The sequence below is a fragment of the Ursus arctos genome, unplaced genomic scaffold (assembly GCF_023065955.2).
Source record: "Ursus arctos isolate Adak ecotype North America unplaced genomic scaffold, UrsArc2.0 scaffold_11, whole genome shotgun sequence".
Lineage (NCBI taxonomy): Eukaryota > Metazoa > Chordata > Mammalia > Carnivora > Ursidae > Ursus > Ursus arctos.
Genome location: NW_026622775.1, coordinates 6,582,587 through 6,609,598, shown reverse-complemented (window position 1 = coordinate 6,609,598; position 27,012 = coordinate 6,582,587). Strand labels below are relative to the sequence as shown.

Sequence of the window (27,012 nt, the reverse complement as noted above, 5' to 3'; positions counted from 1 at the left end):
TATGAATATACTATTCTCCTTTCTTTTCTTTGAACTTATATCTTGCTTATCCAAGATATCAAATCCACAATAATATACGTGTGGTTTTGAAATAATTATCCACAAACCACAAATCAGAAATATTTAGCACAAAGTACAGTCTTTCGGTGCTAAGTTTCACTATTTTTCTTTAATTCAGCAAAAAAAAAAAAAAATAAAATTTGGTAGATAACATACGTCAGGCTAAAAAAACAGAAATAGCTTTTAAAATAACTGCTAACAAGCAAATTAGCTACTGAATGGAACGGCGGCAAATCAATAATGACAGTAAAACTACAGAGTTCTTGCTGATCTCATATTGTCCGTGAATGCAAACTGTAAAAGAGGTCCCCACAGGCCTCCAACAATAACCTACAAAGAATGAGACACAAAGGGTATCGAGCATAAAGATAGTTCAATTTCCCAAGACAGCCAGCTCTTGTCACATCAAACCACCTATTAGTCACAAACTCATACAACTAAGAATTCTCTGGCCTCCTGAGATCACCTGTCATCTTGAAGGAGATAATACCAATGAAAGGCACCAGTTTCTTCTGTAACATGTTTAGTTTATGTTTTCAATAGATCAAGCAATTTATGATGTTGCTTTATATATAAATAAAGTGCTATACTCTTATTGGAAAATGACATTAACGTGTCAGTAAATGGAAAAGGAAAGGTAAAGAAAATAAATGCGAAAATATGCCAATCAACCCCAAAGAACACACATCCTCCTATCATTTCATGTATCTTTATATTATTTAGAATTACCCAAAAAGTTGTAATCAAACAATAAAGAGCTGTAAGAAATTTAAAAGTTTATAGTTTCCTAAGTAACTGAAAAGTAGCTGATCTAATCTTATTTGACAGATGTAGAAAATGAGGCCCGATTAATTTAAATAGGGTAACATAGTAGTTTAATAGTAATATAGGGCCGGATTCTCTAGTCAACGTGTGAACACCCTTCGGAACTATTTAGTGTGCACATAACACTAAAACATTTCCTCTCTCTATATATATTTCATATATATATATATATATACATATATATATATATATACACACATACATACATATTATGTATGTATGTATGTATAATAGAGAGAGAGAAAGAAAGGGGGAGAGACAGACAGGGAGAGAGAGAGAGATGGGGGGAACAATATGATGCAATAGGAAAAGCAACAACCTTTTTGTGAATCATCATCCTTCCAAACGCATATTGCACGGCTGCCGTATGCCAGGTTGTCAGCTAGTTGCCAGGGTGCTTAAGATGATATTTTTGCTCAAGAATTATATAGTCTAATGTGAGAATGGAAATAGATATTTCAATTGGAAAATACTTGAATTTTGCAATGGCTGTATGCACAAGGTGTGATTTGAGTAAGAAGGAGAGACATCTAAATTGTATTGCAATCTTGGTAGGATAGTAGTGGTCCTCTAGAGAAGGAAACCCTTTTTTTTTAATGCTTTTATTACAGAAAAAAAAAAATACCCAAAGAACACCAAAAGGTGATATTATACAAATTATTCAAGGTAGTTATTTTAAGACCACCCCACTCCCACATCAGTTTATTTCCAGGCCCCAGAGGAGAACAGCATTAATTTTAGTGTCTTTCCATCCTGACACTTAGGCTTTTCTTCTGTTTTTACAAAAATAAGATGACATCATATATATAATATACATACTGTGTGTGTGTGTGCGTTTACGATATGTTCTTTTCACTTACAACCTCTTCAGTTCCATTTCTTTAGAGTTAAAGAGAAGGAAAGTCTTGAGCTAAGCATGAAACATAGCAGGAGACAGCTAGGCGGAAAGGAAAGCGGCTGGCAGCGCTCCGGCAGGCGACACTGCGGCGGGGAAGAGTCTGGACAAGTCGATAGGGACAGAGTGGCAGGTGGGCTACAGAGAATCAAAGGCCTCTGGGTGAGGCTTAGTACTTTGCGTTTTGTTTTGTTTTGTTTTCTCTATGCCACGAAAATAATTTACGGTTCTAGTCAAAAGATCACTCTGCAAGCAGGGTGGAGGGTAAACCGAAAGAGAGTGAGCCTGGAAGCTGAGAGAAACTGAAAGGTTAAGGGAAGAGGCCAGAGCCCTGTATTGGGTAGGATGGAAAGGAAGGAGCGGATGAAGAGGGGGATATGTGGAGGGGATAGTCTGCAGAACTGTGCGGCTAATGAGGTATGAGAACGCTGTCTGCAGTTATGTGCAGATTTCTGAAAAGGTAAGGAGATACAATTACAAGAGAATGTTTCAAAGTGAGGAAAGGGAGTATTTTTATTACTTATGGACCTGTTACATTTTGGACGACAATAGGGCAACCAAGTGGAAATGTTTCAGAGATAATGTGGTACAGAATTTATGCAGCAAAAATTCAGAAGTCATCAGTGCACAGGAAGAGTTGAAGTTCCACGTTAGATAACGAGAACATACAAGGCTATGAAAGCAAAGCTTCAAGAACAGATTTGCAGGGCATTTAAACTCTTAGGTAGAGAGAGGAGGAAAGAGGACTCAAAAACAGGGCTATTGAGTGACTGGAGAAATAGGAAGATTTAAAAACAAAACAAAACAGGATTACAAAAACCATGGTAGAAGAGTTTTTCTTTTTCCCTTTCTTTTCTTTCTTTTCTTTTCTTTTCTTTTCTTTTCTTTTCTTTTCTTTTCTTTTCTTTTCTTTTCTTTTCAGAAATAGTAGGGGTGGGGCGCCTGGGTGGCACAGCGGTTAAGCGTCTGCCTTCAGCTCAGGGCGTGATCCCAGCATTATGGGATCGAGCCCCACATCAGGCTCCTATGCTATGGGCCTGCTTCTTCCTCTCCCACTCCCCCTGCTTGTGTTCCCTCTCTCGCAGGCTGTCTCTATCTCTATCAAATAAATAAATAAATAAAATCTTAAAAAAAAAAAGAAATAGTAGGGGTGGTTTTTTTTTTTTTTTTAAGATTTTATTTATTTCCAGGCCCCAGAGGAAAACAGCATTAATTTTAGTGTCTTTCCTTCCTTACACTTAGGCTTTTCTCCTGTTTTTAACAAAAATAAGATGACCTCATATATATAATATACATTATATATGAGAGAGAGAGAGCCAGCCAGTGAGAGAGGTAACACAAGCAGGGGGAGTGGGAGAGGAAGAAGCAGGCTCCCAGTGGAGGAGCCTGATGTGGGGCTCGATCCCAGAATGCCGGGACCACGCCCTGAGCCGAAGGCAGATGCTTAACGACTGAGCCACCCAGGCGCCCCTGGAAGAGTTTTTCAAAAGAAGAAGCATTCGTGGGCCTCAGTGCTGTAGAAAGATCAAGATGGAGAATATGAAAATGTCCAGTGAATTATTTTAATTTAAAAGACATTGGCAACCTTAGCAAGAAGAATTTTGTGTAGCCTTTAGGTAAAGTTCATTGAATTAAAGAGTAAATAGGAGATAAAGAATTGGAGAGGCCATGTATAGATTGTACTTCCAAGAAGCTTATCTGTGAATTAGTATAATAATAATTATTATTATAATTATTTAGTCTTTTGAGTGCTTGCCATGTGTCAGGCTCTGTGCCAACTGCTCCATAGTGACTAAGCCATTAATCATTAAAATCTATTAAAAAAGCATTGTAATCCTCACTTTAAAGTGATAAAACTGAGGCCTTTAAAGATTCAGTAAGGTGACTGAGATCCCACAGATAATAAGTCAGATATTCCTAACCACTCTTCAGATACCCGTTAACAGACGGAGAGACTTAGAACTTGAAATAGAAACAACAGATGGAAGAAAGGAATTTTTCTTTAATATATAAGACATAAGACCAATCGTGTTTCTATACTGATAGAAAGGACCAGGGTCAGAGGAAAAGCTGCGGGGAAAAAACTGAAGGAATAAAATCTTAGAGAAGACCAGACGTCATAGGGTCTGTTATGTGGTTGGAGGAACTATTCTTGTGTAAGAGATAAAAATGCATCTTCCAGGACAACAAGACTGAGGGAGATGTGATTATAATTACTCAATATCTTAAAACTTCAGTTTTCTTCACTATAAAAGGGGATGCCAAGAACGGATCTACAAGTTTAAGTTTGATTTTATGAGGGAAAATAAAATCAGAGAAGCTAAAGAATTTAAACTGGACTATGCAGTTGGGAGGGTGGGTTTAGCCGCAGTGGGTAGGCATGAATGTGTGCATGGTAGAATAGTACAGAGCGTTCCTAAATAGAGGTGCAACGTTAACAAACTTCACCTACCCACTACGCAGTTATAGTTTTCAGGCACAACCTGTCTCCAATTGCTCAAAAAGTTTTCTACTCTCTTTTTGGAACTCATTGTCTGCAGGAGACATTCCAGATCTTCTAGCTCCCCATAATACTCTGGAGCATTCCTGGCCCACTCCTGTATCTACACATGCTTAACTCCCTGCATTTTGTCACACAGAAAATGTCTTCCCATCCTCTCTTAGAAAAAAAGATGGCTTCTCCTATTAAAAACTACTCTTGGGGCGCCTGGGTGGCACAGTTGGTTAAGCATCTGACTCTTGATTTCTTTTTTCTTTTCCCAGGTGGTATTAATGATATATAGAGCATATATGTATATGCTATATATATGTATTTATATATATGCTATATATATGCTATATATATATGATATATTTTACTGTTCAATGATTCATTAGTTATGTATAACACCCAGTGCTCATCACAACATGTGACTCTTGATTTCTGCTCAGGTCATCATCTCAGGATCTGTGAAATCAAGCACCAAGTTGGGCTCTGCGCTCAGTGGGGAGTCTGCTGGGGATTCTCTCTGCCCCTTCCACTCATGCACTCTTTCTCTTTTTCTCTCAAACTCTCAAATAAATAAATCTTAAAACAAAGAAAAAACCCAAAAAAACAACTACTCTCTTTACCTCAACATCATCCCTGAGGACTTGGAATAAATAACAAACAAACAAAACTGAGAGGTAGTCCAGCTTCTAGTGAATAATTAAGCATATGACTTGGGGAAGTACTTTAACCTTAACTGAATTTGAATACTCTAATTTGTAAGATGAGGATAGTACTAATTTATAATACAATTATTTGAGAGTTAAGTTAGGTATTGAATGTGAAAGCATGTGAAGAGTTCTTATTTTGTTTCCTAATCCTTAAATTTGTGTATCTTTTCTCCAGTATCTTCTTAATCTGTTTTCCATTATTTATTCCCCCCTTACTAAAAAAAAAAAAAAAAGCTATCACCATATATTTGGTTTATTTTCCTTTTTCTCTTCATTCATGTAGTCTCCTTCTAATTTCTTGAGTAAATTGCTTCAATAGCCAGTCTCCACCCTTATGCCATGTTCTGGTACATGTTCACATGTACCACTCCCTCCAGATTACATTTTCTGTAGACCTCAGCAAAGGGCAGGCTACATAAGGGATGCCTGTTGGATTAATGAATGAGTAAAGAATATGTGTTTACAAGTTCATTTTATAAACACTTCAGTAAACTATATCTTGATTACAAAATCAATAAGCTAAGCCACACATTTGGTTTATACAAATGAAAACACAAAATGGCTTATTATATCAATATCGGTAAATTTGGATGTCAACGATGGCAGAACAAAGATCATCACTATAATGGCCCAGCATTTTACACTTTACTAGTTACATTGATTTCATTCAGAAAATAGGTTAGTGCTGGATCTAGACGAGGCATAAGGATGTAACTGAAAAGAGAAAGCAGGAAAGAGGGCAAAAAGTTTGCTATTCAATCTTTCACTGAGTAATTGCCATTCCCCTTTTTTTATTATCATTCATCAAAATATATTGGGAGGATTTCATTTATATTGCTTGTAATGATTACATTACTCATTAAAAACCATTTATTCTTTTAGAATGGATATAATAAGTGATTTTGGCCTTTAAGAAAGCATAATAATTCTGAATGGTTGCCAGAATCCCATTTGAGGACTACGTTTAGTAGTTTTATTTATTTCTGTATACCGTGAGTTTTCATTTCTCCATTACTCACCAAAAAGAGAACGTGGAAGAAATCCTTACAGAAACATTTTTTTAATTCCCCCTGATACATCCAGATGGTTGCTTTTCTATACACATCCCCATAAAACCCAATTCCTGGATCAAGTCATATATACATTAGTATGTGCTGGGCTTTGAGGAGAACCAGAAGTTACTGTCCCATACCCATCGCTCTTTCATCATTACCAACATTCATTGCCAAAATAAGTTAATGACATATGAACCATCTGCACAGGGGAATAGTCAAAATGCAGTTTGATTGCTTGATTGAATCATCTACCCATTCAGTAGTAAGTATGTATCTGGAACTCATACAATCTAACTAAGTAGACAGAAGAAGCACTCTGGAAAAAATATATAACAATTCACAGCAGTCTATAATTAGAGAACAGAGTCACATATAACATGGGTATGGTTCAGGAGATACGGTCACTGTAGCTATAAGCAATGAAAGAAGAAGAAATTCAAAACACACTAGACCAGTTGAGGAAAATGTCATGATGGATGCAGGACTTGTATAAGACCTTGATGCATGGGTAGCTTTTGAGTAGGCTATGGGTATGAGAAAGATATTCCTGTTGAAGAAACAGTGTGGATATATGCACAGTTTGGAATGAACTGAGAAAAGACAGTGAGTTAGAGCAAAGATTCACATTCTGGAATAATAAGAGATAATGCTAGCATATAGATGAATCTTGGAACATCTAGTCCTAAGTACTTAAACAATAGGATATAGACAAAGGAATAAAAGCTTTTTAATTAAGAGAAAGAGTATTAAGGCCATCTGATAAGAATAAAACTTTAAATCTGTATTTTTTAAAGGCTTCCTTAAAAATATTCTTTATGGGCTATCTAGTGATAAAGTTCCTAGTTCTATATTGTACACATAGTTTTATTATCATGATATAAAACTGGAGCTGAGGGTAGAGAAAAGTATCCGTTGCAAATCTTTTATAGAAAAGGACACATTTTTTTGTTCCCTACTAATAGGTCAAAGGTAAGCTTCGAACTTTGTCTTGTTCACTATCTTCCCATCACTTTGACTTCTGCTTGACATATGGCAGTTATTCAGTAAACATCTTAGAATGAAGAGCTGATATCGGAGCAAATAGTATGATCCCTATTTTACAGATGAAAAAGCTGAAACTTTTACGGGTTTAAATGCATGCCCACTTGACTCTAAAATTTACCTTCTTTATTTGGAATGACAGAGTCAAAGTTCTCATTACAAATTTGCAACTTCTACCTCCTTCAGCAAGGTAGCCGTGACACAGAGCTCAGGACACAGAGCAAGACGTGACTCAGCATAACCTCTGCGCCTTTAACAGAATTCAGAAGCAAGGATTTCCCTTTTGATCCTCTCCTCTCTGTGTATCTATGTCTCTATGTATCATTTCCCTATCATCTCTCTCCCAAAGTGTCTTATCCAAAGGAAGCATGACTCAGGAAAAAACACGAAGGAGAGTTCGCTTGTTTTGAGTCTGTCAAATGCAATCAGGTTTCTCCCCACTACTCTCTACAGGGTCTGGCCAGGCCCTGAGTCAGTGACTGCATTCGTGAACAGTTCAGACTCATGGACTGAAGGCAACGCAGAGAAGACCCTCGCCCCTCCTTTCCTTTAGGGTAACAGGACTTCCACAATTGAGAGTTCAGATGAAAAGTTAGCAGGTGTTTTATGTCAGCCATTAGAAGTGTGTTTTTTTAGAACTGTCAATAACTATTCTTTTTTTCTTCCTTTTAAAAAATTTTTACAGCAAGAGAGAGGGAAGGAGTGAGGTAGGAAAGACAGAGCAAGAGAGGGACTGCAGATATAAATGTGGCAACAGACCCAACACAGGAGTAATGACAATGCAAATCCTTCCATTTGACCCACCACTGACTTGGGGAAGTCTTCGGTGGCTTGGCGGCCTGAGTCTATTTGATGTGGCTCTTTCAACCCTTACATGTGTTTACATAGCCAAATCCGTTGGGCTCTTTTCCCAAACCTTATTTTTTAAAGGTCTGTTTCAACTAGCAGTTTGGGATCACTGTCCTTTCAGCTGAGATCCATCACCAATTATGTTAGCAATATCGTATGTAGTAAAAGCAAGGAAGTCACTGTATTTAGCAGAATATAACAATTATTTTTACTTGGCCAGTGTAGAAATTATTTCATTTTCATATTAATCATAACTCAAGTGTACATCCACAAATTGGATTCAAAGAAAAAGTTTAAAGTATGATTTAATCAAATTAATCTTATAGAATCCTATAGCTCTTTAATAATGCTTATCAGCATTTGAGTATATTAATGATGGAATTTTAAGTTAATGTCTACTTTTTCTGCCTTGTAATTCCGTGAGGGCAGAGTCTCTGATGTCTTTCTTAGCAATATACCGTGCTTTGATGCAGTGCCTGGCAACTAATAGGTAGGTACTCAATAATTACATATTGGTTGAAGAAATGAATAACAATTATTGAGTGCACATTATGTTTTGAATATGTTTACTCTACTGAGGATAGAAACAACACCAAACAACATAATCAATTCACATGAAAATGCTGTAACAATTTATATGAGCACAATAACTTATTCAAAAAATAGCATCACCTTTGTGGTGGTTTCTGTGAAGAGCTGTGACCATTACACACCTTCAGTTGAGAAGACTTAGGGATTCCTCTCAGCTTATGAAATATCATATCGACCAACCTGCATGACCGTCATGGACATCACCTGCAACAGAGACTTCTGTTAAGGACAAATCTGAGGTGGTTCGTTACTTTAGCTGTGGGAGTTTCTAGGTAAAGCAAATCACTTTCCCATCAGATCTTAAAGATGAATTGCCACAAACTGTAAGCTTCTTGAGGCCAGAGATTTCAAGTTTCTTGAAGTTTCCACTATAGCGTTAGCTTCTTGGTTTATACATAGGAGATTCAATAAGGTAAGTGTTAGTCAGTGTGAAGACAGCTTATAGTACCTAGAAAAAGCTGTATTACATATCAAAGTCTATTATTACATTGATAGCCCTGGGTGCTTAAATGACCTGTGTTTATTTCTTGAAGTAAATATTCTTTCATAATGAGGTGGGGGGGTACATATTCTAATAGATACTGTGAGTGAGCAAGAGGGATAACTAGATACTTCCTTTAGTACAAATCCATGATCCCTTTTCCTGCCCTTGCTACATGGAAGATAATTTTAAAAAGAGAGAAGAATACTAAGCAAGGCTTCCACAAATGCTCTAGAAAAAGAAATTCTCGAAAGGAAGATAATCAGAAGAGAAAATAGCACTAGAAGAACACTCAACACAGAAACAAAAACTTTTGCCCATTTTATTGTCCCACTAAATATTCCCATTCCTGGTTCTTGGCTGAGTCATTTTCTTGAATTTGCCCCACATTAACAATCTTTCTCGTCGCTGGGGATCAAGGGATTAATCTTAAGCTCCTGTGAGAGACTGGAGCCTAATAATACGTACAGTCTTTTCCAGCTTCAATACTCTAAAATCAGCAAATGCGGAGCATTGCCTTTTCAAATTTATCTATTTACTTGGCAAGTGAATACCAGCTGCCTACCATCTGCCGATCACTGTTCTAGGTGCTGAAGATCCAATGATGAGCTAAACAAACAAGTCTGCTTTCACAGAATATATTAGATGTGATCTTTGACAGCAAGAGTAGATGCTAAACAGAGTGCTTTATGTCAAGTATCTGATGGAATCCTTCAACTCTTTGGGGTAGGTCCTGACATTACTCCCATGTTAGAGATGAGGAAACTGAGCTTTGATAAGGAAAGCTATTGCAAAGATTGCATAGCTTGTATATGTCAGAGCCGGGAACCAAACTGGTCAGCCAACAGAGTACTCACTTTAAACAGCATTCTACATTGCTCCTAATGTATTTGAGAATGGATGTGAAAGCAAATTATTTATTTTGTCTCATCTAAGAGCATCAGAGTCTCCACGTAGAGCTCTCTGGCTTCTTTCTTTAAGAAAATGTGTGAAATTTTGGATAAAAGGCCAATTTCTTTACCAAGGAGGCCTTTAGTAGATTACTGACACCTGCCCAAACAATTACAGAAGAAAGTTAGAACTGAAAACAAGGGGAACAAGCTTCCAGAACATCATGGTGATCAAATGATTGAAGAAAACTAAAGACCAAAAAATTGTATAGATACTTGACAACAATTTTAAGTCAACACTAGACCCGAAGGGAAATGAAAATACATTGCATTTTCAACTTATAATGGCAATCTGTGAAAATAACTGAGTGGTGGATGAAACATAAGTCTGTCAATAGTAAACATACTCATCATCATCATCATTTATTATTAATAGTATGCTTCAGGTATACAGAAGTCAATTTCACCTTACTGTATCAAAGTTTACACATTCTTATAACATTGGGAAGTAAGAATATAACTTGGTTTGAGGGACTCATTAAGACTTGGGTAGTATCATAAGCATATCTTCTGCTGATTATCTCTCCCTGCCATGGTACAGAACCCCCCACAAGACAGCAGCTACTGCTTCAATCCCCACTACCTGTATCTCCAGCATTATTTTTCTTGCATTTATACCACCACCTCTGAGGCAAACATTTTTTTTTTTTCCTCTCCACCCCATCAGTCTTCCAATCCCTTCGGAGGTATGCCCCTGAAATTCAAGCTACCATCATCAACAGCCTCCCCTCAACTCAGTGTACTCTATCTCTATCAGCAGATAAAGATCTATGCTCCTTCAAACGATCATCAGCCACAAAATTTTGGCCTCCTAGAAATACTTCTAAGGCATTTAGAATTGCCCCCATCCACTTTCAAAACAAAAATAACAAGGTAAGTCACACTACATAAAAAAGTGATTCATATGCTCTAATATTTGTGTTTTGGGGAGACAAGTGGAAGAGCAAGGTTTACTCCAAACATGACAATAAATAACATTTTATTTAAGAATTATATGTAAGCCACAAATTATCCCTTGTACAATGCATGTGTTTCCTTTGCATTTTCTAACTAGCCACAAGTTTCTTTCTTCATGCAAACCAGTCATCGGGAAAGCAAAACCAACAAAATTCAAAGTGGCCTCAGTGTAGATAGAGCCTTAGTCTAGTTTATAAGCTTGGACCCAAGGGACATTATCTCAGATGCCTCTAGAACGAAATGGAATTAACAATTACACAGATCTCCTCCACTAGAATTGCATTAAAAATAGTTTAACATACTTGTTACGTATACTTTAATCATATTATCCCATAAGTAACCAGCCACTGATCTCAAAGGTCAGTATATAATTACAATGCAAGTACAAGGGGGAATACAGCCCTAGACACTGGAATGTATTGTTGCCTCCACAATTCTTTCTTCCTTACTTTCTTCTACAGTTCATTTGAAGAAGCCAGCTTCCTACCTGTCTTTGTAGAAAATAAAAGTGAGAAGTGTTAGAGGCAAGACACTATAGATCCGGCACATTTCTTGAAATATAACAATATGTTGTCTTCATAAAGAAAGCTGATATCATTAAAATAGCTTTGTTTCTGTTGCTTGAAATCTAGTATGTTCAGAGGTATTCATTCTACCATGGAATGAAGAATCTTAATTAACCATATGTACATTTAACTTATCACCTTTGCCAGAGATGCAAAAATAAATGTATATTTTTTCAACAATCTTGATTGTATGCTTCCATGATAAACTGTACACCATCTTCACAAATTTTCTCAGAGTTAGACTGTCCTTTTTGAGCGTGGGATGGGAAAACATTCTTTCTGTTAGTTATCTATCCAGGAATCTGTTATTGAAACTTATACCAAGTAAACAAGAAAATGATATGGCCACCTTATACTGTTCTCTGGCATTCAAAAAATTAGTCATACATGTCCCTTTATAGAGTATAAGTAGCTCTATTATTTCACACAGAGAGCCAGAAATGATGTGATAGAAAATATAGCCTACCTTAGTCTCTGGCTCTTTCTGGCTCTTACTCTTACACCACGCAGCAAACAAGGTTTACTACACAGAGACAGGATGAAGGGTCTGATGCCACTACCTTCTATATAAAGCTAACTCTGAGCACCAAACGAAGAAATGCTACGTGCTTTACGTTCAAAGCAACATTAACAAAAGTCGGTCAATGCCTGTTAGCCAAAAACATGGATGCAGTGATGGCCCTAACTTCCAAAGCTTAGCGAGAAGAAAACAAGAGAATAACCACCATCCCCTGAGTAAATTTTATGGTGAAGAATTCTAGTCAGTCATATATTAGAAATCTATAAATAATCAGATTTTTATCTCTCAGTGCTGATAATTCTACCCAAAACTCTCTCAAATTACGCCCATGAATGACTTCCCTGTAACTCCTAAAGTTCTGACTTCTTTTTCCAAATTAAATATGTCTCCAATTTTATATTCATCAAAACATATAGATTTTTTCTATTTAAGGAAAGAGATAATGATGATAGATAGATAGATAGATAGATAGATAGATAGATAGATAGATAGATGATAGATAGATAGATAGAGCATTAATGAAAACCAGACCAATAAAAATCCAGATTTTAAGTCAGTGTTAATCATAAAAAAAAAATTAGAACCTTGAGCAGAAACATTTTTAATTTTTTTTTCCTGAAAATAAGAGAAACATCTCAACCAATCAGAAAATTATATTATTAAATAATTATTTCTTTTTCCCAAAGATACTGCTTTAATGATAGAGTAGCCATGGTAAACTCATATATTTTCCGGCCTTCTCCCCAGTTAGGACCATATCTGGACTAGCTGCTTGTGTGTCTTTCACATATATTATATGTACATGTAATGGATATCATTAGACTTTAAAATATAAAGAAATAACCCATGTAGTTGTCTAATTCAGATTTCAAATGTTGTTTCTGTTTGTTTGTTTTTGTCCCCTCAAGTATCTGGTAGCCTGTTGCTCTATGACTTTTCCATTTTAGGCTGCCCCATGTCAGTGTTAGTCATCCAAATGGTTTTAGTTGCTGTGAGTCACTGTTTGCCAAAGTTGCCTGTTACCACTACCCAAACATTATAGAAGAGCTGTTGTTGTCATCCATGAACCTTAATGTTTGCAAATGTAATATCCTGATTGACCATCATGAGTTCAAGACTTGACCCCCATGTTTAGGTTTTATGAGTTAGCAAAACATGGGTCGATGAGATCATTCTTCTTTCAGTTTTCTCAGTGGTTTCACTCACCTTTTCCTTCCCTCTCATTTCAGAGAACTTGTTTCCATGACTAAATTTGTAATTTGTACAAACTTGAGAAGATGCTTGCTCCCTTATTATCGGCTTTTCCTTCATCTCATTGTCTCAATTGCATTTTAAATCAATCCTTCTTTCTTTACTAGATCTTCTCTTCCAGCCATAAACAAAGTCAAGCTTCCACATCTTGGGAAAGAAAATTCAATTTTCTACCAGCCATCATTACATATCTTGCCTGAACTATCACAGTAGCTTCCAACTTGGTCTCTCTGCTTCCAGTCTTGCTCCCTGTGATACAGTTTTAATACAACAATCATAATGATCTTTTTAAACTATGCGTTAGATTATTAGCTCCTTTGCTCCAAATCCTCCAGATGATCTTCCCTGATTTTCTCACATCCTCCAGTCTGAGTCAAGTGCCCCTATTTTGTACTTTTACAATATTCAGGTATACTTCCACTCTGCTAGGCTGCAATAATTATTTTACTTGTGTCCCTCCTGCACTGAAATCCTTGAATTTAATTTATAGCATATTATCTCTTGTTGTATCTACAATGCCTAACAACAATAAGTGCTTAATAAATGTTTCCTCAATAAATGAAAGAATAAATGAGTATATTCTGAAGCTGTAGAGCTCACATTTTTCTTTTATCAACACCTACTAAGTGTTAGTTACATTTACATGCTCTTTCTCCTTCTTTAGTATTCACCACTCTAAATATAGCTTTTCATTTCTTTCACATTTCACGCTATCATAGCAAATAATGTTAATCAGTCTTCAAAGATAGACAAAGATAGTTCAAGGAAAAACAAAACACTTGGACTTAGAAATGAAAGACCTGGATCAAGTCTTTCAGAATTTGCTTATTGTGTGCCTTCGGTCATCACTTACTTTCTTAGTTTCTTCATCTTAAATGGGATTATTGACTTGTTATAAGATTCAAATGATAATATTTGAAAAAACACTTCGTAATATGTCAACTTCTTCATAAATAATAATATATGTAAGACTTTATAATTTAGGCAGCTGACACCACCCTAACCGGTGTCAACTATTTTAACTTATTTAATACTCACAACAGCTTTACAAGGTGACATGTCCCCCATCTAATGGGGGCATCTATATATCCCCATTTTACAGATGAGTACATTGAGGAACAGAGACGTTATAGAAAGCACCTATTGAAAACATAGAAAATAAGTGACAGAGCCAGGATTTGATCCCAAGGAATCTGGCTCCAGATTCTGAGTTCTCAACCTCTCTTTCTTTTATTCCACTGTGCAGTGACGACATCCATGTCCTAATGGGCCTTTGAGGTTTCTGGACCTCTCTTGCCTCTGGAGCGTTGTTTCTCATGAACAGCTCTGCCATTCCTTTTGAGACTTTCTATAAAGTCAGCTTGAAGAGTGAGATGCAATGATGTAAAAAACAATCAAACAAAACACCCCAAGACAAACAAACAGACCCTTAAGAGAAAAAAAGACTCAGAAGCATCATAGCATGACTGTAAGCTACCTCACTGTCCAGTCGGCATGCTCTTATTGAAAAGTATTTTTGAGGAAGGACAAGGCAAATTGAGGAAACCAAAAGTGTAAGTCATTTTTTTTTTACATCTTCATAGTCTCTGATTCCTCTTTTCCCATAGCAAGTCTTCCTGTCTTTTTCCTTTTCCTTGCAGTTCACAGAGACTTCGGAGCCAAAGGTGAGTGGTGGGGCTGGAGCCAGGCAGGCAGCCGCTACCAGGGCCTTCGCCCGCAGGCAGCCAGGATCCCAAAGCGCTGCACGCACATCCCACGGCACTGTGGGCGCTGTGTAACAGGACAGCGCAAAAAGACAAGCCAGGCAGAAGCTCACGAGCGGGACAAATCATCTCAAAACCTGGAAACAGTCGTGTGTAGTCACTTCCTGATACTCACCCCAGTGATGAATTCAGAACAGCATTCAGCTCACAGGTTTCACTGACCCAGGCACACAGCACTTGTAAAAAGATAAGAGTGAGGAGACTTCTTAATTAGGCAACTTCTCAGACACTAGAGAAAAATCTACTTTCATCCAGTTTTTTTTTTCTTGAATGATAGAGAGATATTTAGATACTAGTTTTAATTTATAAATTTTAGTACCTCATAAACTCAAGGATAAAGCAGTCAAGACATCAGAAAAGAGTTTTGTGTAATCATTTGGGTTAAGATAGTGATTCGTGCAGTAGCACCAATCCAACAAACTAAAGAAAAATAAATTAAATATAATTTAGCAAATGCAACACAATGGGTGATCATTTGACTTAAGAAACTGAATGTAACAGTTATGTGGAAGGGGCGAGGAGAGTTAAGGACGCATGTCCCACAATGATATGCCATGGTTCTCACTAGACAACTTCATTCTGACTTGAATTAAAGAGTCGCTAAATTCTCATGGCCATTTTCAAGGACTGCATCACGAAACACAATTAAAACTGCTCACTGGAATTTTTGTACTTTCTTTGTGATGTGTGGGTAAATACAGGTCTTAAAAATTCTAGGAGGGGGGCGCCTGGGTGGCACAGAGGTTAAGTGTCTGCCTTCGGCTCAGGGCGTGATCCCGGCGTTATGGGATCGAGGCCCACATCAGGCTCCTCCGCTGGGAGCCTGCTTCTTCCTCTCCCACTCCCCCTGCTTGTGTTCCCTCTCTCTCTGGCTGTCTCTATCTCTGTCAAATAAATAAATAAAATCTTAAAAAAAAATTATAGGAGGAAAGGGGTGAAGGGGATACAAAAAAAAGGATTATTACTTCAATTTTGAGTTTGAAACAGAATTTGATTTGAAAATAAAATTTTCGTTAAGTCTTAGCTGTAATTTCTCAGTAGAAAACAAAGCAAAAACAACAAAGTTAAATATATAAAAATACACGTCATTTGGAGCTTCCTAATGGCAATCATTATCTCACAGTAAGTATTATGACAATGTTTCTGTTAGTTTTAAATAAATCTTGGCTTTAGAATTTCTTGAATGTAATTAATTGCCAAGAACATATTTCATTCTTTTTTAATAATAATATTTTTATTATATTATGTTAGTCACCATACAGTACATCCCTAAATTTTGATGTAAAGTTCCATGATTCCTTACTTGCGTATAACACCCAGTGCACCATGCATTTCATTCTTTTAACCCAAAGTACTTCACGGAGAGAGAAGAGAATGGGGATTGACCCGTTGTTTTCCTTGATATAATCTCTACAATTAAGTCTCTTTGCTATGCATTACTTCTATAACATACATACTCGGCTCAGTGAAAATAATAATTCTAAATAAAACTTATTTTCCGTAGGGTGCATGAAAAGTATCCCTAGTTTCCAATGTTAATGGTGAAAAGTTTGATTATGGTTATAGAAAAGATGGCCAGAAATTCGCAAGCAGAATTAAAAATACATCGAAAGGAGCAACGACAAGATAAAATAGTGTCAAAAGCTTATTACAGTGAGCAAAATACTAAACACATGAGGATAATAAAAAGGATTTCAAGAAGAGTAGTCATTAAATATGCCAGTATTAGGGAACCTTAAGTAGAGACTAGAGTACAGGTTGTTATGAACCTTTTCTACATCCAGGATCCAAATCAGCATCGACAACTGAGCATGATCAGTATCAGTTTGAGTTTTGTCACGGTTAACAAGCCAGATTGATGCAGATCAAAACACCTTTTTCATGTCGGGAATAGAGCTTGGTTGTCAAAAAAGCATAGTGATGAGTGACCGTGGGGAAACATCCTGGCAATAATCAATCGTCAATCAGTCATGGAAAGTGCTTATTCTGCTCTTGTACAAGCCTCTTCATTACTGGCTGTGCACTGATCTCAGGAGAGAGAAGATAAAGGTCCCTTTCAATGAATAAAGCAATAGTTTCTGCTCAGAAAGAAATGGAGAGAAAAGCAACCTAGATGGTGTTTAGAAATCACTTTTGTTCTCTAATTCTTTTTTTCCCCATTTAAAAAGGTAACTTTTTTAAAAAGCGGCAATAGAAATCACTAAAAGGGTGCTAAAATTTGCCTTCTTCAAAACCGGTAATTCATCATTTCCTTAAATAAATGTCATAAGTCAGAGATCTAAATCTGCACAGTGGGAGCTGATTAATTGAAGTGAATATGTTCTCTTTAAATATATACATAAGAATATTTCTCTATGTGTATATGTGGGGAATGGAGTGATGGTACATGGCAGCAATATCTTAAGAATATTAAAAGGTTAATCATAATATTAGTTTTGGGTAAAGGTTACATAGTTAAATAAAATGTGTACGATTCGTAAATGTAAATGCAACAGCAGAACGCTCAAGTGGCTTGAATTTACAGATGCCCTTTTTTGGGGATATTAAAATTCTGTTCTCTTGGGATCTGTACATAATAACATTGAATCCCACCAGAAGGCCCAAGGAAAAAAAAAAGTCATTTCTCGTCTTCTGCCTGTTTATTTTCGAAGCAGATGCCTTCTTTTTCCCTTAAGTGGGTCCACAACCGCCTTGGCACCTACCCTGAGCTACTAAGCATAACTGAATGCTTATGGTAGGAAAGATGGTAAGGGAAATAATTCTCAATGTATTTTCATAGTGGAAAACAGGTTTGCCAAAATAGTTTGACTTTATGAAAGAGGAGAACAGCTGTATTTGGTTTATAATAAATCTTTCACAAATCAGTAAAAGCAAATAGACAGCACAACTGCAACCCATAAAAGTGGAAAATATTAAACAACAGGCAGTGAAGTTGTTAAACTTTCCCACAGACACTGCAGGTTTGGTGGGGGAAAAAAAAAAAAGAAAGAAAGTCTAGAAAATCCGCACATGCAACTCATATGAAAAAGTGGACCAAATCACATCAGAAGAGGAGAAGGAATTATTGCTGAAAAGAGGAAAAATCCTGTTAAGGTGACTTTTCTGGGCATCGGGATGAAGGTGTCCACGGCAGTTTCCTCCTCCTATTACCGAATGTTAGTGCAGAATAATTACTTGCTTGCCAAAAATGACAGGACATTGAACCTGCAGACTTATTGAATTCTCATTGCTTGCCTCCAGGCCATGTCGGGGGTTATTCAATTTTGCCTGAGGAGGACAATCTATTATGAGAGATGAGTCAAGAAGGCCTCCTCCTTGATTGCCCACCAAAACCATTATCGCAGCACAGAGAGGGCATCGGCAGGGAGTGGACAGACAAGACAACACTGATCTCGATTACCCAGGGACAAGATACAATTTACATTACTTGAAGCCACAGGACAGAGGGCAATCAGCCCTGGGAATAGGGCGGCAGCCCTAGAGCGAACAGGTATTAGCAGCCGCGGCATCTGAGCTACTTGCTTATGCTAGACATGACCTTTCGCCTGACAAGGTAGTAACTGGTTTGATCTGTAATTATGTAAATAATTTTACATTTATAAACAGAATTGTTCTCAAAAACTAGAAGCAAAAACCAGAATCCTAAAATACGAAAATCTATGGGTCATATTTACTTTATCATGTCTGGCCTAGATTTTCTGTTCTAAGGCAATTTCATAACCATGGCCGTTATTTTGACCCAGGGAACCTGTTGCAACAAAATTTGCCTTCTAGTAGAGAAAACAACAGCCTCAGTCCAAAAATGGTCACAATCCCCACAGCCTACAATCCCTTCCTCTCCTTCTTTTTTTTTTTTTTTTTTTTAAGTTCTGGATAATGAATGAAAGTATGAAAATATCCTATAAGCGTGAAAGGCCCTAGCATGCAATGGGCTGGGAGGGACGGTGGGAAATTTGGATTTGAGATTCTGCTCTATAAACCAATTTTACGGGGCTAATGATAACATATAAAGAAATCAAGTAATGTTTCTCTTTAGACTTGATCGTAGGCTAAACCTTCCTGGATGCCAATATCTTGTTAACTTATTCTACTAAATTGGAAAATCGTACACGATTTTTATTTCAGTCAATGATAAATGCTTTATTACATGTTTTGAAAAATGATTTAATTGAGAAAAACAAATGCTTACATTTTTCTGTGGTTATAAGGGTCAGAGACTTTGGTAGGGGTTTCTAAATATAATGATATGTTCAATTTAACATATTGGAATAATAGTATGCTCAAAAGACCTAGTAATGGGTAGATTTTTCTAATCTTGGGAGTTCCTGTCAGCATGAAATAAAATTCCAATAGAAACAATGGTTCACATTTTCTAGATAATTATATAAGAATCCATGGGAAACTGCTTCAAATATGAAAAATACCCCATGTTATTTCAGAATTCTCCTGCTATGCTATTATCTCCAGAAGCTGAAAAGCAAATAACCTCTCATTCCCCCATGAACACTGATTAATTAGGGCATGAAACCAGGGTGATTTGTGAAAGAGCTTTGCAAAACAAAACCTTTGTGTGATTTTATGCTTGACTCCTATTCTGAATCAAGCTAGCAACTAAAGAAAATTATAGTAAATCACGGACTTAAAAATTAGAATATGTGTTAGCGAAGGTTCAAAAATAACTGTCAGCCCCTCTTTTCAAAGTAGAATTTGTTAAATGATCAAAATGTTTTGTTTGGGTTCAATCCCAGCATATGTACAGATTAATAGGCCCTCAATCTCATGGCCAAGGCAAACGTGTCATTCAGTTTAAATGGTTTATGAAATCAGAATCAAGAAAAAGAAAGAAAAAAAAGATACTACCGAGTTCGGCACATAGTAGGCACTGAATAAATGTATTGATCGACTGATTATACAAAATGTAGATTTTTTGGCAAACCTTGCATTAAAGGTCCCAGCATAATAAAATGTATGAGTGAGCCTGTATTTTACAGTTGAGGAGATGAGCCCCTCGTGTTAAGCCGGGAGGGCACGTACAGTTCAGGGGTTTGGGGAAAGTCCCTGGAGCTAGACAGTTTGAGCTGGACTCACACCGAGTAGTTTGGGGCAATTTATTTAACCTCTCTGTGCTTCAGTCTTCTCACACACAAACTAGGGATAATAATAGTACTTACTTCAGGTGGCCGTTGTGCAGATTTAACTGGGCTAACACATTCATAAGAGACATTTATTAGGCACTGGGCACAAATTACACTCTCAATAAACTTCAGTGTTTACTGTTAACTGAAAAGCCAGACGTCATTCAGTTAGGTGAGGTTAGGGCATCAGTTGAAATATAGGCTACTCTTTTTTTTTTATAATAATATCTTTTTATTATATTATGTTAGTCACCATACAGTACATCCCCGGTTTCCGATGTAAGGCTCGATGATTCATTAGTTGCGTATAACACCCAGTGCACCATGCAATACGTGCCCTCCTTACTACCCATCACCGGTCTATCCCATTCCCCCACACCCCTCCCCTCTGAAGTCCTCAGTTTGTTTCTCAGAGTCCATAGTCTCTCATGCTTCATTCCCTCTTCTGATTACACCCCTTTCTCTATTCCTTTCTTTTTATTAAAACACAATCATCACCTCTCCTGTGAGGCTTTTTGTCATCTTGTAGCTAATTGCGTCAATTTTGTACATCCAGTGTAGACAAGATAGAAAATTCAAATCAACAAAATATATATTTATTTTGAAATCACCCATAATCTCAACACCAAGAAAGCAGCAGAGTCAGCAGCTAGGCATCGGCTTCACCAAACAGGTTTCTTTGTATGTGATGAGTATACAGTAAAACTCTGTCATATAAATGGGGTGTAAAATTTGCATTATATAAAATATGGATAGATTTTCTTGCGAGATTAACGAAAAGACTAGGGTGAGCCTGCACAGCTAGATATCCGAACAGGAGAGCAAAGGATCTGGTGACCAACTAACTGCCAGTCACAGGGGCTTTATCACAGGGTTTTATTTGACGCAGACACGTGGGTGTATATGTGTTTGCATTTTTGTGCATACGAAATCACGCTATGACTCATACAGTTTGGCTACTCGCTTCTTCATTTAACAATAGATAATGAGCATCATTCCATGGCCAAACTGTAGCAAACCAATTCAAATCTGCAGCTCTGGAGTCAGACAAATCTGGGGTCAATTGTTAACTCTGACATGAGCTGTGTATCCCTGAGCAAGTTACTAAGTCTCTATTTTTGCATCTGAAAAAAAAAAAAGATTTTAATCATCCTTACCCATCAGTTGGAATAATCCATACTCAACACATAGTCCAACTGCAAGACATTTAAGCTCTTCAAAAAAACAGTATTAGTTTTTTTTTTTAATTTTATCTCTACAGTAATCTTAAATGCCTGTATAGTAGTCCATTTTGTGGCTAGAACATTAATTAACCAGTCCAGTCCCCAAACTTTAGATATTTAGGGTTTTCCTGTCTTGCTTTCATCACTATCATAGAAAATGCTGTAGATGGCCCAGCATTTTATTTTACAAGCAGGGAGATGAACCCCTTGTGTTAAGTATGAAGGGAAGTTACAGTTTAGGGATTTTGAGTCACCTTATATAGGCTTTTTTTTTTTTGCCATTTGTCAGATTCTTTCCCTAGAAATAGGTATTAGAAGCAAGACTTCCTGGGTCAGAAAGCATAAGCATTAAAAAAATCAAACTTTGTATCATCTTCGAAATTGCTCTCAGAGAGATCGTAACTATTCCATTTCTACCAGCATCATATAAGATTCCCATTTCCATATTGTCAATTTTCTAAATTGAGGTGTAATCTATACAATGTAAAATGCAAGATCTTAACTGTACAGCTTTGTGGGTTTTACGTATGGATACACCTGTGTAACCACGACCCCAAATAATACACAGAAAACCTCCAACACACCAGGATTCCTCTTACCTCTTTCCAGTTAAAACCTTCCCAACATAGAGGTGAGTTCTATTTTGACTTCTAAAACTATAAAAGTCATTTTGTTTTGTTGGCATCTTCTCGAACTTAAAATAAATGGAATCACACAATATGTAGTGTGCATGTGTGTGTGTGTGTGTGTGTGTGTGTGTGTGTGCCATCTTTTGCTCAACACGTGTTTTTGGGATTCATCCTGCTGTGTAAGAGCAGTTGCTTCTTTTTTATTGTAATATATTATTCCACTCTATAAACATACCTCAATGTGTTCATACATTTTCAAAGGTTTGGACATTCAGATTGTTTCCAGTTTGGGATATTATGAATAAAGCTGTTGTCAGCAGTCATGTACATCTCATTTGGTGGACCTATGCCCTCATTAAAAAAAAAAAAAATTCATCTACGAGTGGCATGGCTTTTTTATGAGGGTGGACCTAAATTTGGCTTTGGTACATAGTAGCAGTCCTCCAAAATGCGTAGAACAATTTGTACTCTCTTTAGCAAGATTCGAGAATTTTAGCTGTTCCACATCATCGTGGACAATTGATATCATCAGCCTTTTTAACTTTAGCTGTTTTGATGGGTACGTTATCTCACTGTGGTTTTAATTTACATTTCTCTGATGAGTAATGGTATTAAACACTTTAAAATATGTTTTTTTAGCTATTTTGTAATCTTTTTATAAATTACTTATTCAATCTTTGCCCACTTTAATTAGATTGTTTTTTCTTATTGACTTATAAAAGTTATTTAACACCACAAATATGCTTTTGTCAGGAGTATACATATCTGACTCTCTCTTTCTCTACATATTTTATGTATCTTTTTCCAGTTTGTGGCTTGACTGTCCATTTTTTAAGTGATATCTTTAAATGGCATAAGTTATTAATCTCAATGAAAATTATATGTATAGATAGCAAGAATATTTGAAAAATTTATAAACATATTAAAGTAATATATGGCTCTTAGTAAGATCTCTAGTTATCAGGTCAATATAGAAAAAATCAATAAGATTTCTGTAAACAAAATAAAGAATTTGAAATTGAAATCTAAAAGGCAATGCCAATTACAAAAGTAAACAAAAGTTAAAAAAGAACACCAAGTATCTAGAAATAAATCTAAAGAAGAATGTGGAAGCCTTCATACTAAAAACCAAAAAAAAAAAAAAAATGGTGATACTAAAGATAATTTAAATAAATGGAGATTTAGAATATCCAGTATCGTTAGTGGATCGAATACCCAGATCCAGTATCGTTAGTGTACTGATTTTCCATAACTGATGTAGATTTATTGATTTAGGGTCAATAAAATGGAATCACAGCAGGAATTTTTGTTAAAATAGGTAAGTTAATTTAAAAATCTATTTGGAAGTACTAAAGACTTAGAACAGACAAGACAATCTTTAAAACAAAGTATAAAATTTCAATAATTTTGATAGATCCATAGTAACTACAGGAGTGTGATATTAGCATAAAGGTAGATAAATAGACCAAAGATAATAGAACAAAGAACCAAACTGTAGACTAGCCTGTATGTATTCACTTGATTTATGGCAAAGGCATCAACACCATTCAAAGAGAAAGGATTTTTTTTCAATAAGTCACACTGAAGCAATAGGATATTCATAAGAAAAAAAAAAAAAGAAAACCTTGATCTCTACCTAACACATACAAAAATTTAATTGGAGATTAAGGGTTTTTTCTTATGAATATCCTATTCCTAATTTAATACATAAAAATGATGTCTTGGTGATACTTCTATTTGCATTTCTTTGAATACTAATATAGTTTAACTTCTTAAATTTTCTGCTTATATATTTTTTTCTTTATGATATTCCTCTTTGGAATTTTTTTGCTTATTTTTCTAAAATATTCATTAATTTTGTAAAAGCACCCTAAGAACTAAGAATATTAACCCTTTTTTATTATATGTGTTATTATTCATAGTTCATGGTATTTCTCTGTCTCTAAAATTAACATATACATTTTATTTAAGCAAATTAATTAATGTTTTTCCTTTATGGCTAATGTCATACATAGAGATACTTCCTCCAAGGTAATGGAGAAAGTATATTTTCTTCCTATATTTTATGGTTTCATTCTATGCATTTAAATCTTAATCCAGTTAATATTACCTTTGGCATTTTATTTGAATTATGGCTATAACTTTGTTTTTAAGTAATAGTGAGCCTGTTGTTTCAATATCACTTATTGAATGGTTAATAAAGCTTTTCAATATTTTGAGATGCTATCTTCATCTCCTTCTAAAATTGTATGTATTTTTATATCTATTTCTGGACTTCCTTTTTATTCTTTTGATCTGTGTGTTTTTACCTGTGACAAGAGCACTACATAAAATACTATCTACTGTTTGAAGGGGATAGATAGAATTGTATTTAGCATTGGCTGGAACTTAAACAGAATGTTAATAAAATTGATAATAATGTCAGTCCTTGTATCGTGCCTGACCAAAGCTTCCAAAACTGATTAGAAGACTCAGATGACTGACCCACACAAGAAGGAAAGAGAATCCAAAGCCCTGCTTCTTCCAGCACAACTTTACGGCAGCAATGTGACCATGAGAGACAAGTTACCATATTACCAATAGTAGACAAGCAAGAAAGGTTTCCTGTGGGTCTTCTACAGTCTTTTATTGAAGTACAGTTGACATACAATGTTATATTAGTTTCAGGCATACAACATAGTAGTTCGACATTTATATACATTACTAAGTGATCATCACGATAAACCTAGCTACTGTCTGTCACCATACAAAGTTGCTACAATAAGAAACATCAAAAGTACTATACATGGTTGAAACTTCATTATAAAAACAAAATAAAACAAAAAACATACCCTTAGTTTGTATTTTTCATACCACAGATTTATTGTGATTTATAGGGCAAAACCAAAAAGTCATAGTATGGATAGATATCTTCATGCCTCAGAATGAACATAGTTAACATTTTAAAAACCAGTGGTCTATTATAATGCATGAATCTTTTGCTACTAATTCCTAAGAAAGGCAGAGGGAATAAGAAAAGGTAATTAAAATGATTAAAATTAAAGATACTTCCATACATTTAATTATAAATTTCACTTATGGTTTTAAACCCATGGAGAGTATAAAAAGAATAAAAAACTAAGTTGGGTAATATATTCCTGAATGGCAGGAAAGGAGGAAATCCTTTAGCCTTGAAAGGAGTTATCGTGATACTAATACAACTACATTACATATTGAGAGGTAAATACACAGAACTCGATATTTCATGATGAGATTACAGATGCTAAATAGACAGGTTCTAACAGGGCCTTAAAAATTCAATAGTGAGATGTGCAGAGTAGTTTGGCAGTGGAGTATGAAAATGCTATTTCAAGCCCTTTGAAACCAACAATTGGGAGGATTAAATCTTTGCTTTCCTCCAAATATTCCCTGTGACCTTCAGCAAGAGAGAAAACACCGAGATAAGAGGCATATTTAGTGTGACGATCTAAGCATGTCCCCTCATTGTCCCATTAATTTCTGTAAGTTACTGCTTTTGATGGAACGAGATAGAATATGCTGCCTTATTTAAATCCCAATTTAAACTGAAGAACTGGGTTTATACTTCCTACAGAGAGATAATAGAATGGTATTCCAAATTAGCTCTATAAATTGATGAAAAAAATGACCCTGTGATTATATACACAATAATTCTTATCATACACGTTCCTATTTCTTTAATTCATTTGCCTGTTCAATTATCTATTCAGCAATCGCTGTGGAGTTCCAGGTATATAAATTTGGCAAGGTTTTGGGTTTATCAAATACCTTTAGATTCAGGACTACTCTGGAAGAAGTCTACAGTCCAATGTGTCTTCTGCCAACGAAAAATGAAACAATATGGATTCTCTCTTTCCAGACCTGGCTGAGCAGAAGGTGCCATCACGGGAGATGACGTCCACACGAGGACCAAGAGGTTTCGTGCAAGGAGCCCAAGAGCCAGGACATCTACCTGAGACTGTTAGTCAAGCTGTACACACAGGTTTCTGGCCAGACAAACCAATTCTACCTTTAACCAAGCTGTGTTGAAGAGGTTGTTCCTGAGTCCCACCAACCTGCTGCCTCTGTCCCTTTCCTGGATGATCTGGAAGATGAAGCTGCCTGGCCAGGAAAACAAAACAACTGTGGTTGTAGGAAGTATAACCAATGATGTGAGTGTCCAGGAGGTGCCCATACTAAAGGTGTGAGTCCTGTGCATGAGCAGCTGAGCCCGGGGCTGAATCCTCAAAGCTGGAGGCAAGATCCTCACCTTTGACCAGTTGGCCCTGGACTCCCCGGGGCTGTGGCACCATCTTGCTCTCTGGTCCACGCATGGGCCGAGAGGTATAGGCATTTTGGTAAGGCCCCAGTAACCCCTCACAGCCACATCAAACCCTACACGTGATCCAAGGAGAGAAAGTTCAAGGGCGCCAGGGGCTGCAGGGCTAACTGGGGCTGTAAAAACCAACCCCAGATCCTGTCTTGTTATTAACACGATTTTGAATGCTGAAAGAAAGAAAGAAAGAAAGAAAGAAAGAAAGAAAGAAAGAAAGAGAAAATTAAGAAAAGAACAAAGAAAGAAAAGAAAAGAAAAGAAGAAGAGAGGAGAGGAGAGAAGGGAAGGGAAGGGGAGGGGAGGGGAGGGGAGGGGAGGGGAGGGGAGGGGAGAGGAGAAGAGAAGAGAAGAGAAGAGAAGAGAAGAGAAGAGAAGAGAAGAGAAGAGAAGAGAAGATGGTTACGAAGATAGTGGGCAGACTAAGCACAGAAGAGGGAATAATCATCACCACCTAGGAAGAGAATAATTATAAATGGTCTTGGAACCAAAACGATCAGGACTTGTATTTTAGCTGTACCATGAACTAGCTGTGTGTCTGAAGACACTACCACCTTACTCTGTAAAGTAGATCTTTACTGAGTACTTCACAGGATTATTGGATGGACTCTGTAGACAGTACAAAGCCTTAGCAAAATTATTACATGATATACGTGAAAGCTATTTTTAGCAATGAAGACTGTCCTCAATTTT

The 27,012-nt window shown here is 36.4% G+C and overlaps 1 pseudogene; it reads left to right on the top strand.

Moving 5' to 3' along the window:
* Positions 1–1,801: 1,801 nt before the first annotated feature.
* Positions 1,802–26,478, top strand: LOC113255578 (ribosomal protein L18-like; annotated as a pseudogene).
* Positions 26,479–27,012: the final 534 nt, after the last annotated feature.